General features: G+C 37.3%; 1 long non-coding RNA gene across 1 annotated transcript; it reads right to left on the bottom strand.

The window, feature by feature from the left end:
• Nucleotides 1-1,812: 1,812 nt before the first annotated feature.
• Nucleotides 1,813-10,544, bottom strand: LOC145790511 (uncharacterized). The gene is made up of 2 exons (XR_014329285.1): nt 10,384-10,544; nt 1,813-2,060 (listed from the first exon to the last, which is right to left on the bottom strand). It is a non-coding gene; the product is annotated as an uncharacterized LOC145790511 (long non-coding RNA).
• Nucleotides 10,545-13,268: the final 2,724 nt, after the last annotated feature.

Below are 13,268 nucleotides of genomic sequence, written 5' to 3' on the forward strand. Positions count from 1 at the left end.
GATGCTCAAAATTTTAACGAACATGAGATTGAGAGGCGACTTTTGGGTAATCTTTTGGGGAAAGTCTCTACCCTAGGCCTTGTTTCACTCATTTCATTCATTACTCTATCACCTTCATGTGTAATTGTACCACATAAACTACCCATTACCAATTACTAATTTGATTTTTTTTTCTTGTGATCTCATTGCAATTCATCTTGTGATAGTCACAAAAGATAATAAATTTCTGTCTATAGCAGTTTAACTCATAACTTCTATCACAAATTGATACTACACAACCACTAAACTAAAGAAAAATGTTTGGGACCTCCTTTTTTGGGGGTTCTATGACCCCTAATTTGATCTTGGCCCTTGATGTGTATGTGGAGTCCACTCATGTATGTGTGAGCCCCACATTATGAGTGGTTGGGATGAGCGTGGAGGTTGTGGAGGTCATGTATGTGTGCGGGTCTCTATCACCATTGCTAAACTAAAATTCTGATGAGTGACAACAATGTTTGATTATATCTTTTTCTCAAATTTTTTTTTCTTGCCTTTTCCTTTATTCAACCTCAAGTTAATTTGGAATCAACATACTCTAGTGATACAACTTAGAAGTGGAATGAAGAGGTAGAAAACATTTTTCAACCCCGTTAGCTTTTAAATTAAATTGGAATAATTTATATTATAACATATAAAATTTTAGTAATTAAATTTTATTTGTTTTTAGAAGTGAAAGTTTTATTGTAAAAATAAATAAATTAAGAGACTAATTTATGTTGTCTCAAATTAAAAAAAAAAGAAGACTTTTAGCAGTAAATTTTTTAAAATATCGCTAATAAATGTACTTTTAGGATCATAACAATTTCGTGCGAAGGAAAAAAAAAAAATTCAAATGAAAATTTTAGTTCCACAAAGATTGTAATTCATTACTAAATATCTAATTTGATCACTGAAAATATGACAATAATACTTTTGGCAACTAGGATATTTTGCCCCCAAAAAGTGATTTTGTTCTCAAATTTTTATCTCAAAAATCTTTTTTTTTATAGTGCTAGTACTTAACTCGACTCGACTCGTTTATTACCCTATATTGTTTAGGAGAAAGTTATCTTCACTAAACATGCTAAACCAGTTGCACTAAAAGATTAACAACTAGTAATGCATGTAGTAAGATTGCTAATACATGCAAAACCAGTTGACTCTTAAAAAAAGAAAAAGCTTTAACTAATAGAAATGCATGTGCTAAGATTGATAATTACTAAATACTCCTCAATCACTACAAAAATTTTAGGTTTTTGCGACGGTAAAATGCCGTCGCTAATACTCTTAATGCTGTCTCAAAAAACTTTTAGCAACGGCAAATGAGAGGTCATAACAAAGGGCGTTGCAAAAACGTTTGCCGTCGCCTTTTTTTTTTTTTTGCGATGACAATTGTTGCCTTTTGCGACGGCATTTTACTATCGCCTATAATATGTAAAAAATTGAGACCTTTTGCGATGTCACTATTTTACTATCGCTAAAAGTTTTATTTGAGACGGCAAAAATTGCTGTCGTGAATTGTTTTTTTTTTTTTTTTGCAATGGCATGACCACTGTCGCCAATGGCTCTAATGTTTTTTGCGACGGTGTGGTGCCGTCGTAAAAAAAAAATGCAAGAAAATTATTAAAAATATTAAAATTACCTTTTTTTTTTGCGATGGTGTGGTGTCGTCGCAAAAAAAAAAAAAAACTAGAAGAAAATTATTAATAATATTAAAATTACGTGTATTAAATGAAAAATAATTGAAAAAAAAAACCAATAATTTCATAATAATATAAAAATTCCTGTATAGAAATAACAAATTTTCCATAATAAAAATATTATTGCATTCATAACTACACATCAACAAAATTACCCCACTACATGATGTTCCATAATACATATATAATGATTAAATACATAATGTTGTTCATAATTCAAAATAACATAAACCAAAATTAAAATTTTTCCTCATAATTCTCCGTGGGTAACAAAAACAAAAGTTAGTCGCATTCTTCATAGGCATGCATTCCACTAGCAAACTCATACTTGGGAAATATCTGAAAACAAAAAATAAAAATAATTAATGACAATATAATTATGTGTTAATATGTTAATTACAAAAAAAATAAAAATTTAACTACTATACAATTACAAAGATAATTAAGTAAATAATTTTGCCTAAACAGAAATCCGGCTCTAATTCTCAAATCGGGAATCCAATTCAAGTCCCGTCTTCTCCCACAAGTCCCTCGTGCCTAGGCGGTCGTGTGTGCCAAGTTTCGTACTAATCCGATGCCGTTTGGTAATTTTGGGGCATCAATATCTCAAATTTTAAGTTTCTTAAGGAACTAATTTGCCTAGAGTGAAATCCGACTCTAACTCCCAAACCGGGAACCAGATTCGAGTCCCGTCTTCTCCCACAAGTCTCTTGTGCCTAGGCAGTCGCGTGTGCCACGTTTTGTGCTAATCCGATACCGTTTGGTGATTTTGGGGTGTTAACATCTCGAATTCTAAGTTTCGTAAGGAACTAGTTTGTTTAGAGTGAAATCCGGCTCTAGCTCCCAAATAGGGAACTCGATTCGAGTCCTGTCTTCTCTCACAAGTCTCTCGTGCCTAGGTAGTCGTGTGTGCCAAGTTTCGTGTTAATCTGACGTCGTTTGGTGATTTTGGGATATCAACACCTCGAATTTTATGTTTCTTAAGAAACTAGTTTACTTAGAGTAAAATTCCGCTCCAACTCTCAAATCGAGAACCTGATTCGAGTCCCGTCTTCTCCCACAAGTCTCTTATGCCTAGGCGGTCATGTGTGCTAAGTTTCATGCTCGCCGTTTGGTGATTTTGGGAATTCAACACATCGAATTCTAAGTTTCTTAAGGAACTAGATTGCCTAGAGTGAAATTCGGCTCTAACTTCTAAACCTGGAGCATGATTCGAGTCCCGTCTTCTCCCATAAGTCTCTCGTGCCTAGGCGGTCGTGTGTGCCAAGTTTCGTGCTAATCCGACGCAGTTTGATGATTTTGGGATGTCAACACCTTGAATTCTAAGTTTTTTAAGGAACTAGTTTGCTTGGAGTGAAATCTGGCTCTAACTCCCAAACCGGGAACCTGATTCGAGTCCTATCTTCTCCCATAGGTCTCTCGTGCTTGGCAGTTGTGTGTGCCAAGTTTCATGCTAATCTGACGCCGTTTGGCGATTTTGAGGCTTTAACACCTCAAATTCTAAGTTTCTTAAGGAACTAGTTTGCCCAGAGTGAAATCCAGCTCTAACTCCCAAATCGAGAAATTGATTCGAGTCCCGTTTTCTCCTATAAGTCTCTTGTGCCTAGGCGGTCGTGTGTGCCGAGTTTCGTGCTAATCCAATGTCATTTGGTGATTTTGGGGTGTCAACACCTCGAATTCTAAATTTCTCAAGGAACTAGTTTGCCTAGAGTGAAATCCAGCTCTAACTCCCAAATAGGGAACCCGATTCAAGTCCCGTCTTCATCCACAAGTCTCTCGTACCTAGATGGCAGTGTGTGTCTAGTTTCGTGCTAATCCGACACCGTTTAGTGATTTTGGGACATCAACACCTCGAATTCTAAGTTTCTTAAAGAACTAGTTAGCCTAGAGTGAAATTTGACTCTAACTCCCAAACTGGGAACCTGATTCGAGTCCCGTCCTTTTCCACAAGTGTCTCATGCCTAGGCCATCATGTGTGGCAAGTTTTGTGCTAATCCGACGCTGTTTGGTGATTTTGGGGCATCAACACCTCGAATTCTAAGTTTCTTAAGGAACTAGTTTGCCTAGAGTGAAACCTGGCTCGAACTCCCAAATCGGGAACCCGATTCGAGTCTCGTTTTCTCCCACAAGTCTCTCGTGCCTAGGCGGTCGTGTGTACCAGGTTTTGTGCTAATCCGACGCCGTTGGGTGATTTTGGGGCGTTAACACCTCGAATTCTAAGTTTCTTAAGGAACTAATTTGCCTAGAGTGAAATCCAGCTCTGACTCCCAAATCGGGAACCTGATTCAACTCCCATATTCTTCCACAAGTCTCTCATGCCTAAGCGGTCGTGTGTGCCAAGTTTCATGCTAATCTGACGTTGTTTGGTGATTTTGGGGCTTCAACACCTCGAATTCTAAGTTTCTTAAGGAACTAGTTTGCCTAGAGTGAAATCCAGCTCTAACTCCCAAATCGAGAACCCGATTCGAGTCCTGTCTTTTCCCACAAGTCTCTCGTGCCTAGGAATTCTTGTGTGCCAAGTTTCGTGCTAATCTGACGCCATTTGGTGATTTTGGGGCGTCAATACCTCAAATTCTAAGTTCTTAAAGAACTAGTTTGCCTAGAGTGAAATCTGGCTCTAACTTCCAAATTCGAAACCTGATTCGAGTCTCATTTTTTGCACAAGTCTCTCGTGCCTAGGCGGTCGTGTGTGCCAAGTTTTGTGCTAATCTGACGCTGTTTGGTTTTTTTGGGGCGTCAACACCTCGAATTCTAAGTTTCTTAAGGAACTAGTTTGCCTAGAGTGAAATCCGACTCTAACTCCCAAACAGGGAACCCAATTCGAGTCCCGTCTTCTCCCATAAGTCTCTCGTGCCTAGGCGATTGTGTGTGCCAAGTTTCGTGCTAATCTGACGCCGTTTGGTGATTTTGGGACGTCAACACCTTGAATTCTATGTTTATTAAGAAACTAGTTTACTTAGAGTGAAATTCGATTCTAACTACCAAACCGAGAACCTGATTCGAGTCCCTTCTTCTCCCACAAGTCTCTCATGCCTAGTCGGTCATGTGTGCTAAGTTTTGTGCTAATCTGACGCCATTTGGTGATTTTGGGGTTTCAACACATCGAATTCTAAGTTTCCTAACGAACTAATTTGCCTAGAGTGAAATCGGGCTCTACGTCCCAAACTGGGAACCCGATTCGAGTCTTGTCTTCTCCCATAAGTCTCTCATGCCTAGGTGGTTGTGTGTGCCAAGTTTCGTGCTAATCTGACGCAGTTTGGTGATTTTGGGCGTCTACACCTTGAATTCTAAGTTTCTTACAGAGCTAGTTTGCCTAGAGTGAAATCCGGGTCTAACTTCCAAACCCGAAACCCGATTCGAGTCCCATCTTCTCCTACAAGTCTCTCGTGCCTAGGCGGTCTTGTGTGCCAAGTTTCGTGCTAATTTGACACCGTTTGGTGATTTTGGGGCTTCAACACCTCGAATTCTAAGTTTTTTAAGGAACTAGTTTGCCTAGAGTGAAATTCGGCTCTAACTCCCAGACCGAGAACCTGATTCGACTCCCGTCTTCTCCCACAAGTCTCTCGTTCCTAGGCAGTCGTGTGTGCCAAGTTTCATGCTAATCCGACGCCGTTTGGTGATTTTGGGGAGTCAACATCTCAAATTTTAAGTTTCTTAAGGAACTAGTTTGCCTAGAGTGAAATCCAACTGTAACTCGCAAATTTGGAACCTGATTCGAGTCCCGTTTTCTTCCACTAGTCTCTCGCGCCTAGGTGGTCGTGTGTGCTAAGTTTCGTGCTAATCCGACACTGTTTTGTGATTTTGGGACGTCAACACCTCGAATTCTAAGTCTCTTAAAGAACTAGTTTGCCTAGAGTGAAATCCGACTCTAACTCCCAGGGAACCCGATTCTAGTCCTGTTTTCTCCCACAAGTCTCTCGTGCCTAGGCTATCGTGTGTGCCAAGTTTTGTGCTAATCTGACGCTGTTTGGTGATTTTGGGGCGTCAACACCTCGAATTCTAAGTTTCTTAAGTAACTAATTTGCCTAAAATGAAATCCAGCTGTAACTCACAAATTTGGAACCCAATTCGAGTCCCGTTTTCTTCCACTAGTCTCTTGTGCCTAGGTGGTCGTGTGTGCCAAGTTTCGTACTAATCCGATGCCATTTGGTGATTTTGAGGCGTCAACACCTCGAATTTTAAGTTTTTTAAGGAACTAGTTTGCCTAGAGTGAAATCTGGCTCTAACTCCCAAATCGGAAACCTGATTCGAGTTCTATTTTTTTACACAAGTCTCTTGTGCCTAGGTGGTCGTGTGTGCCAAGTTTCATGCTAATCCGACGCCGTTTGGTGATTTTGGGACGTCAACACCTAGAATTTTAAGTTTCTTAAGGAATTAGTTTGCCTGGAGTGAAATCCGGTTCTACCTCTAAAACCGGGAACCCGATTCAAGTCCCGTCTTCTCCCATAAGTCTCTCATGCTTAGGCGGTTGCGTGTTCGAAGTTTCATTCGAATCTGATGCCGTTTGGTGATTTTGGGGCGTCAACACCTTGAATTCTATGTTTCTTAAGGAACTAGTTTGCCTAGAGTGAAATCCAGCTCTAACTCCCAAATCAGGAACCTGATTCGAGTGTCGTATTGTTCCACAACTCTCTCGTGCCTAGGCGGGTGTGTGTGCCAAGTTTCGTGCTAATCCGATACCGTTTGGTGATTTTGGGGCTTCAACAGCACGAATTCTAAGTTTCATAAGGAACTAGTTTGCTTCGAGTGAAATCCGGCTCTAACTCTCGAACCGAGAACCCGATTCGAGTCCCGTCTTCTCTCACAAGTCTCTCATGCCTAGGCGGTCTTGTGTGCTAAGTTTTGTGCTAATCTGACGCTGTTTGGTGATTTTGGGGCGTCAACACCTCAAATTCTAAGTTTCTTAAGAAACTAGTTTACTTAGAGTAAAATTCGGCTCTAACTCCCAAACTGAGAACCTAATTCGAGTCCCTTCTTCTCCCACAAGTCTCTCATGCCTATTCGGTCATGTGTGCTAAGGTTTGTGCTAATTCGACGCCATTTGGTGATTTTGGGGTTTCAACACATTGAATTCTAAGTTTCTTAAGGAACTAATTTGCCTAGAGTGAAATCCGGCTCTAACTCCTAAACCGGGAACCCGATTCAAGTCCCGTCTTCTCCCATAAGTCTCTCGTGCCTAGGCAATCATGTGTGCCAAGTTTCGTGCTAATCCGGCGCAGTTTGGTGATTTTGGGGCTTCAATACCTTGAATCCTAAGTTTCTTAAGGAACTAGTTTGCCTGTGAAATCCGGCTCTAACTCCCAAACCGGGAACCCGATTCAAGTCCCATCTTCTCCCACAAGTCTCTCATGCCTAGCCGGTCGTGTGTGCCAAGTTTCGCGCTAATCTGACGCCGTTTGGTGATTTTGGGGCTTCAACACCTCGAATTCTAAGTTTTTTAAGGAACTAGTTTGTCTAGAGTGAAATTCGACTCTAACTCCCAAACTGAGAACCCGATTCAAGTCCCGTCTTTCCCCACAAGTCTCTCGTGCCTAGGCAGTCTTGTGTGCCAAGTTTCATGCTAATCCGACGCCGTTTGGTGATTTTGGGGCGTCAACACCTCGAATTCTAAGTTTCTTAAGGAACTAGTTTGCCTAGAGTAAAATTTGGCTCAACTCCCAAATCCGAAACCTGATTCCAGTCCCTTTTTTTTTGCACAAGTCTCTCGTGCCTAGGCGGTCGTGTATGCCGTGTTTCGTGTTAATCCGATGCCGTTTGGTGATTTTGGAGGGTCAACACCTCAAATTCACGAGGTTGAAAAGAAATGGCAAAAATGTTACTTGAAACCCTTTCATGAGGTGGAATTCAATGTTAATGGTAGACATGACCTTTTACACCTTGTGTTTTGCTTCTTTGTGTGGTTAGATACCAGCCCATATGAATAAATAAGCAAAACCAAACCTAAAACGCACTTCTATATCTATGATGCCATAAAGACATCAAAATGTTTGTATTTTTTAACCACTCAAAATCTCATATTAATAGCTAAGGGAGTAATTAAGATTCAACTACCTACTATGTTTGCATCCATTAGTAGTTCAGACACTAGATTCAATTAACTTAATATAGTAAACCATCAATATGCATAGAACATAATTTGCTAGAAATCACATTAATATCAACAGTAAATGGAAAGCTATATCAAAGCATGCACACATGTAACTCTAGATGTGGTAGCAAGAAAATAATAATCATGATCATATTCAGAACCATCTAGATGTGGTAGCAAGCAACTTTAAATCATTTATTTGAAGCATTTGTTCAACATGAAGTTATTCTAGGATATTAAAAAAATAAACAATGAAAAGAAAATAAGAAAAGAAAACACAAAATGCACGAATGCATTTGTAGGAAAACTTGTAGTAGAAAAACCAAGATAATTGAAACTCACTTTTTTTCCAACAGTGTTTCACCAACTGGCTCTCCAAGCAGCTTTTGCTTTACAACTATGTGCATCTCATTTTGTAGTAATAACAAAATAACAAAAAACCACTCACGTAAACATGACTTAAAATTTCATACAAAAGTATGTGTTATATATATGATATAACCACATATACAAAGAAAAATGTCTTGCAAAAGAAAAGGTGTAATGCCTTTCCATATAATCATAAAATCTCAAGCATCCAGTATTTCACAAGAGTCCTAAAAAATAAAAAACAAAAATAAAATGCATATTGAATGCGCACTACCATGAAAAGACCCAAACCTAAAACCAAAGTCAGGAGATATGGAGAAAACCAAGCCACGTGTATGGATTTTTAAGATATCTCAGCAATAATGACAAATAAAAGACAAAAGTGCTCAAATTAAATAGCTTAATAACAAAATGTGCCCCTAATGATCAAATGCTCAAGCAATAGTGGATTTCCGCATACGACCAATTCATATTTAAGTAGGAGAAACACCCTGTGAAAAACACATAGTGTGAGCACATCATTTACATACTTCTTACACTAAATAGTGGGAATTTGTCTAGAGTGGGAAAGGCTATCAAGAGGGAATAGCAAGATAGAAAATAAAGTAAATAAAATAGAAGGGTTATATGCCAAAATGACCAACACTGCAGCAAATTTGAACTCCTCAAAAACAATGTCATGTATCTTTGGGGATTAATGAATTTAAGATTTGTAGTGAAGATAAGGTAGAAAGAATAAAGCAATTACAAGGCACATTGCCGTCATGAAAATAATATATAGTAATAGATAAGAGAGTAAATCTAATCAACAGTTTTATAAGTTAAAAGACTAGTGATATATCACTCACCTGTATTGTGATACTGATAAAATACATCACTTTCTATTTGCGAGGTTATTGCAAAAATGATTTTGCAAGGTAATGAAAATTAATAAATAATTAACTAAACTCTCAGGAAGGAGCTAAATCATAATTCTGGTTAAGCTCTTATCAACACAGTGAAATTTATCATGGTTTGAAAAAATTATGGAAGAAAAAAAGTAAAAAACAAAAGACTTTCCAATATAGGGGTGCTGGGCTAAAACTTTTCACTAATTGAACTTCAACACATAAATTTCACTTAGAAAAAAGGATAAAATCAATAACATATCATGAAGAGATTGCACAACATAAATTTATCATTTTTCTCAATTGCACGCATTCCAATACAATGAAATCACATTCATTTAACATAAAATGTTACATACTATAATGTAATTCAAATGAAGTACAACAAATGCTAAAGGCATCTAAATCTAATTATCCTACAGTCTAGAACTACTGCCACAACACAAGTGATAAATAAATATGTGAGCACAAGACTGACGTCTACGGATGCCCTTCAGCACCTCTAATGTTGTTTTTTTCTCGGTTAATGGAGTTTGTTTCTTTTGGGAAGAGGTCTTGGGTGCTGAAGGGGATGGTTTGGGCTTGTTCAAAGGGTTTTGTGTTTTGAGGGTCTTTTGAAACACAACCGGTGAAGGGCAACACCATAATCCTTCTAGGGTCACTGCAATTGGAACATTTCTGACCTTGGTTTGACCCTGGTCTAACCTTGTAACTCTGATTTCAGCCATTTCAACAAGAATTCAAAACATAATTTACTCAAAATACGTCATTTACTGTGAAAATAGCAATATGGACCCAAAATGATTACAAGTGCCTAAACTTTCCTTATGACAGAAAAACTTGAAATTTCAAGAAATTTGTTTCACTTCAGAAATCCACGAAAGAAAAGGTTTCAAAGTTAAAACCCAAAATGTTGAACTGAAGATATATATATATATATATATATCAACAACATGAATTGCAATAGTCATTAGATTGCATGAAGTACAACTTAGAAGAAATGAAAGTTGCGTCAATATCAGATTCCAGATTTAAAGTTCCCTCTAAAATACCTAAGAAGGATAAATGTTTCTTTGGTTTGCAAAAATACAAGAAAAACACAAGTACAGAGAGAAATTTTTGAATTTTTTGTACAGATAGAGAATTAAAGAGAGAAAAACATGGTAAACAATAGATTCCTTGTTTTCCCTCTCTATATCTACCTACAAATACTAGCCCTAGACAAAACCCATCAAAGAAATGACTTCACAAATCACAAACAAACTCGAAATGAGCAACGTAAAGAGTGGAGAAAAAAAAAATGAGAAAGACCACTAACAATCACCAACCAAACACTAGACCACCATCGTCTGCCGCTGCTCACCGTCTCACACTGCTCGCTGCTCGCTCTCGCTCGACGCCGTCGTCTGCTACTGCTCGCCGTGGATCGATGCCGTCGTCTTCCATGCTCACAGTCGCGAGAGAGAGAGAGAGAGAGAGAGAGAGAGAGAGAGAGAGATGGGGATATTTGGTTCAAAAGATTAGGGATTTGAGATTTGGGGATTTTTGGTTGAGGGGGAAAAACGAGCGTGAATCAGATTTTGAGTTTTTTTTTTTTATTTTTTTTATTTTTGCGATGTCAAGTATAACCTTTAGAAATGAAAATTTAAACAATGAAACGATGGCGTTCAACTACTCTCTTTATCCAAAATAATGGTCTCTTTTGGATAATTTAACTTTTTTGATAGTACAATTATTATATTTTAAAATATTAATTTTCCAAAATTACCTTTTGATAGTACATTTTTTTTGGGAATATCGATTTTAATAATTATATTTTTTGTATTATTAATGAATTTAAAAGAAGGACAAAATAATAAATTCATATTATTTTATTTCTTGATTTTTGGAAAGGGACTGATATTTTGGAATAATAAAAAATGAAATAAGGGACTAATATATTGGAACGCAGGGAGTAATTTTTTTTTATTTGTGATGGGGGTATTGCCATCGCCGATAACCTTTATTTGTGATGGGGGAAGGTTGCCGTCGAAAAGAAAAAAAAACTCATTTTTTTGCCAAAAACCTCTGTGTCCATTTTGTTGCGCAATGAAAGCTAAAAAGGAGAGAAATGGAAAAAGAGAGAGAAACAAGAGATGATTAGCGAGAGAGAGAGAGAGAGAGAGAGAGAGAGAGAGATGAACGAGAGATATAGAGAGAGACAAAAAAAAAGAGAAGAGAGATGAGCAAGAGAGACAGAGAGAGTGAGAGAGATGAGAAATATAGAGAAGAGAGATGAGTGAAAGAGAGAAAGAAGAGTGATGAGCAAGAGACACAGAGAAAAAGAGAGACACAGAGAGAGAGAGAGAGAGACCCATTTTTTTTTTTTGACTTTTTCCTCTTTCACCAACAATGAGCTCAGAGAAAGAGGTGAGTGTGATTGAGAGAAATGAACGATTGAGAGAGAAGAGAGATGGGTGAGACAGAGAGAGACAGAGAGAAAAAATAGAGAGAGAAACAAGATGAGTGAGAGATAGACAAGAGAGAGAGAGAAAGACAGCAAAAAGAGATGAACAAGAGATATATGTATACATATATATAGAGAAAGAAGAAAGATGAGCAAGAGATGAGAGAGTTGGAGAGAAAAGTGATGAGTGAGAGAGAGAAAAAAAAGAGAGAGAAACAAGATGAGCGAGAGATAGAGAGAGAGAGAGAGAGAGAGAGAGAGAGAGAGAGAGAGAGAAAGATAACAAAAAGAGATGAACAAGAGATATAGAGAGTGAAGAGAGATGAGTGAGCCAGAGAGAAGAGTGATGTGAGAGAGACAGAGAGAGAGAAGAAAGATGAGCAAGAGAGATAGAGAGCAAAGAGAGATGAGAGAGCCAAAGAGAAGAGTGATAAGTGAGAGAGAGAGAGAGACCAATTTCATTTTTTGACTTTTTTCTCTTTCGACAAGTGATTAAGAGAAATGAGAGATGAGCGATTGAAAGAGAAGAGAGAGAGAAAAAAAAGAGATTGATAAATCGAGAAGAGGGGAGGCAGAGAGTGAGCAACACGAGCACAGTGTGGGAGAGAGAGAGAGGGGGGAGAGAGAAAGAGAGAAAGACACAGACAGACAGACAAAGAGTGAAGAGTGAGAGAGAGAGAAAGAGAAAGAGAAAGAAAATTTTTTAAAGATTTTTTTCACAAATATTAAAAAAATTTAGTGGAAAAAAAAATACGAGAGATGAGCGAGAGAGAGAGAGAGAGAAAGAGAGAGAGATAGATAGATAGATAGAAAGATGAAAAAATGGGTGAAACACTACAAAAATTTCAGTTTTTTGTGGTGGCAAAATGTCGTCGCTAATACTTCTAATGCTGTCTTATCAAAACAGTCTCGCTCTTTTTTTTTTTTTTTTGCGATAGCACCTATTACCATAGCAAAAAACTCTCTTATTTGCGATTGCAGTTCATGCCGTCGCAAAAAACAGCTTTATGTGACAATAAGGGTTACTGTTGCAAAAAATACGCATTATTTGTGACTGCAGTTGTTGCCGTCGCAAAAAGTTGATTTTTTGTGACAGGAAGGGATGCCGTCGCTAAAAATCCCATTCATTTGCGATGACAAGTGGTGCCATCGCAAAAAAATCACTTTTTTGCTGAGTTATTGTTTCAAAATCCAAATGCAATGAACCTAACAGATAAAAACATTGATTGTAATTCTAATCTTCTCTAGTTGACTTTGAATGTTCCACTCTCTATGTGTTAAAGATGCAATTTTGTTAAATTTTTACATTTTGTTTTCAGAAAATAATTTGTTTGGTTGAGTTTTCAAAACTTATTTTTGATTTTTTTTTAAAAATTACAAACTAATTTAACAAAAATAAACACTAATTTTTATTAAAAAAAAAATTTGTCCCAGAAAAATAGAAAATAATATGAAAATAATAATTTTTCCATTTTTTTTAATTATTTTTTCGTCAAACTAATTTTTAACACTTTCTCTTGCTCTACTATTTTTTAATCAATGGACTCTCATCCTCATTAATTCTCTTTGATAAAACATTATCCAGCTTTTTCAAAACACCACGTGGATATGTGTATCTAACCATTAGGATATGCTTGCATCTTAAATTTAAATTTTATTCATTTACCTACAAAATGTGTTAAAAAAATTGCTTGTCAATTGATTAAAACAATGAGTTTTCCCATTTTAAATATGATCTGTCACATTATTCTAACCAA

The sequence above is a fragment of the Camellia sinensis genome, chromosome 5 (assembly GCF_055761805.1).
Source record: "Camellia sinensis isolate YWXY chromosome 5, ASM5576180v1, whole genome shotgun sequence".
Taxonomy (NCBI): Eukaryota; Viridiplantae; Streptophyta; class Magnoliopsida; order Ericales; family Theaceae; genus Camellia; species Camellia sinensis.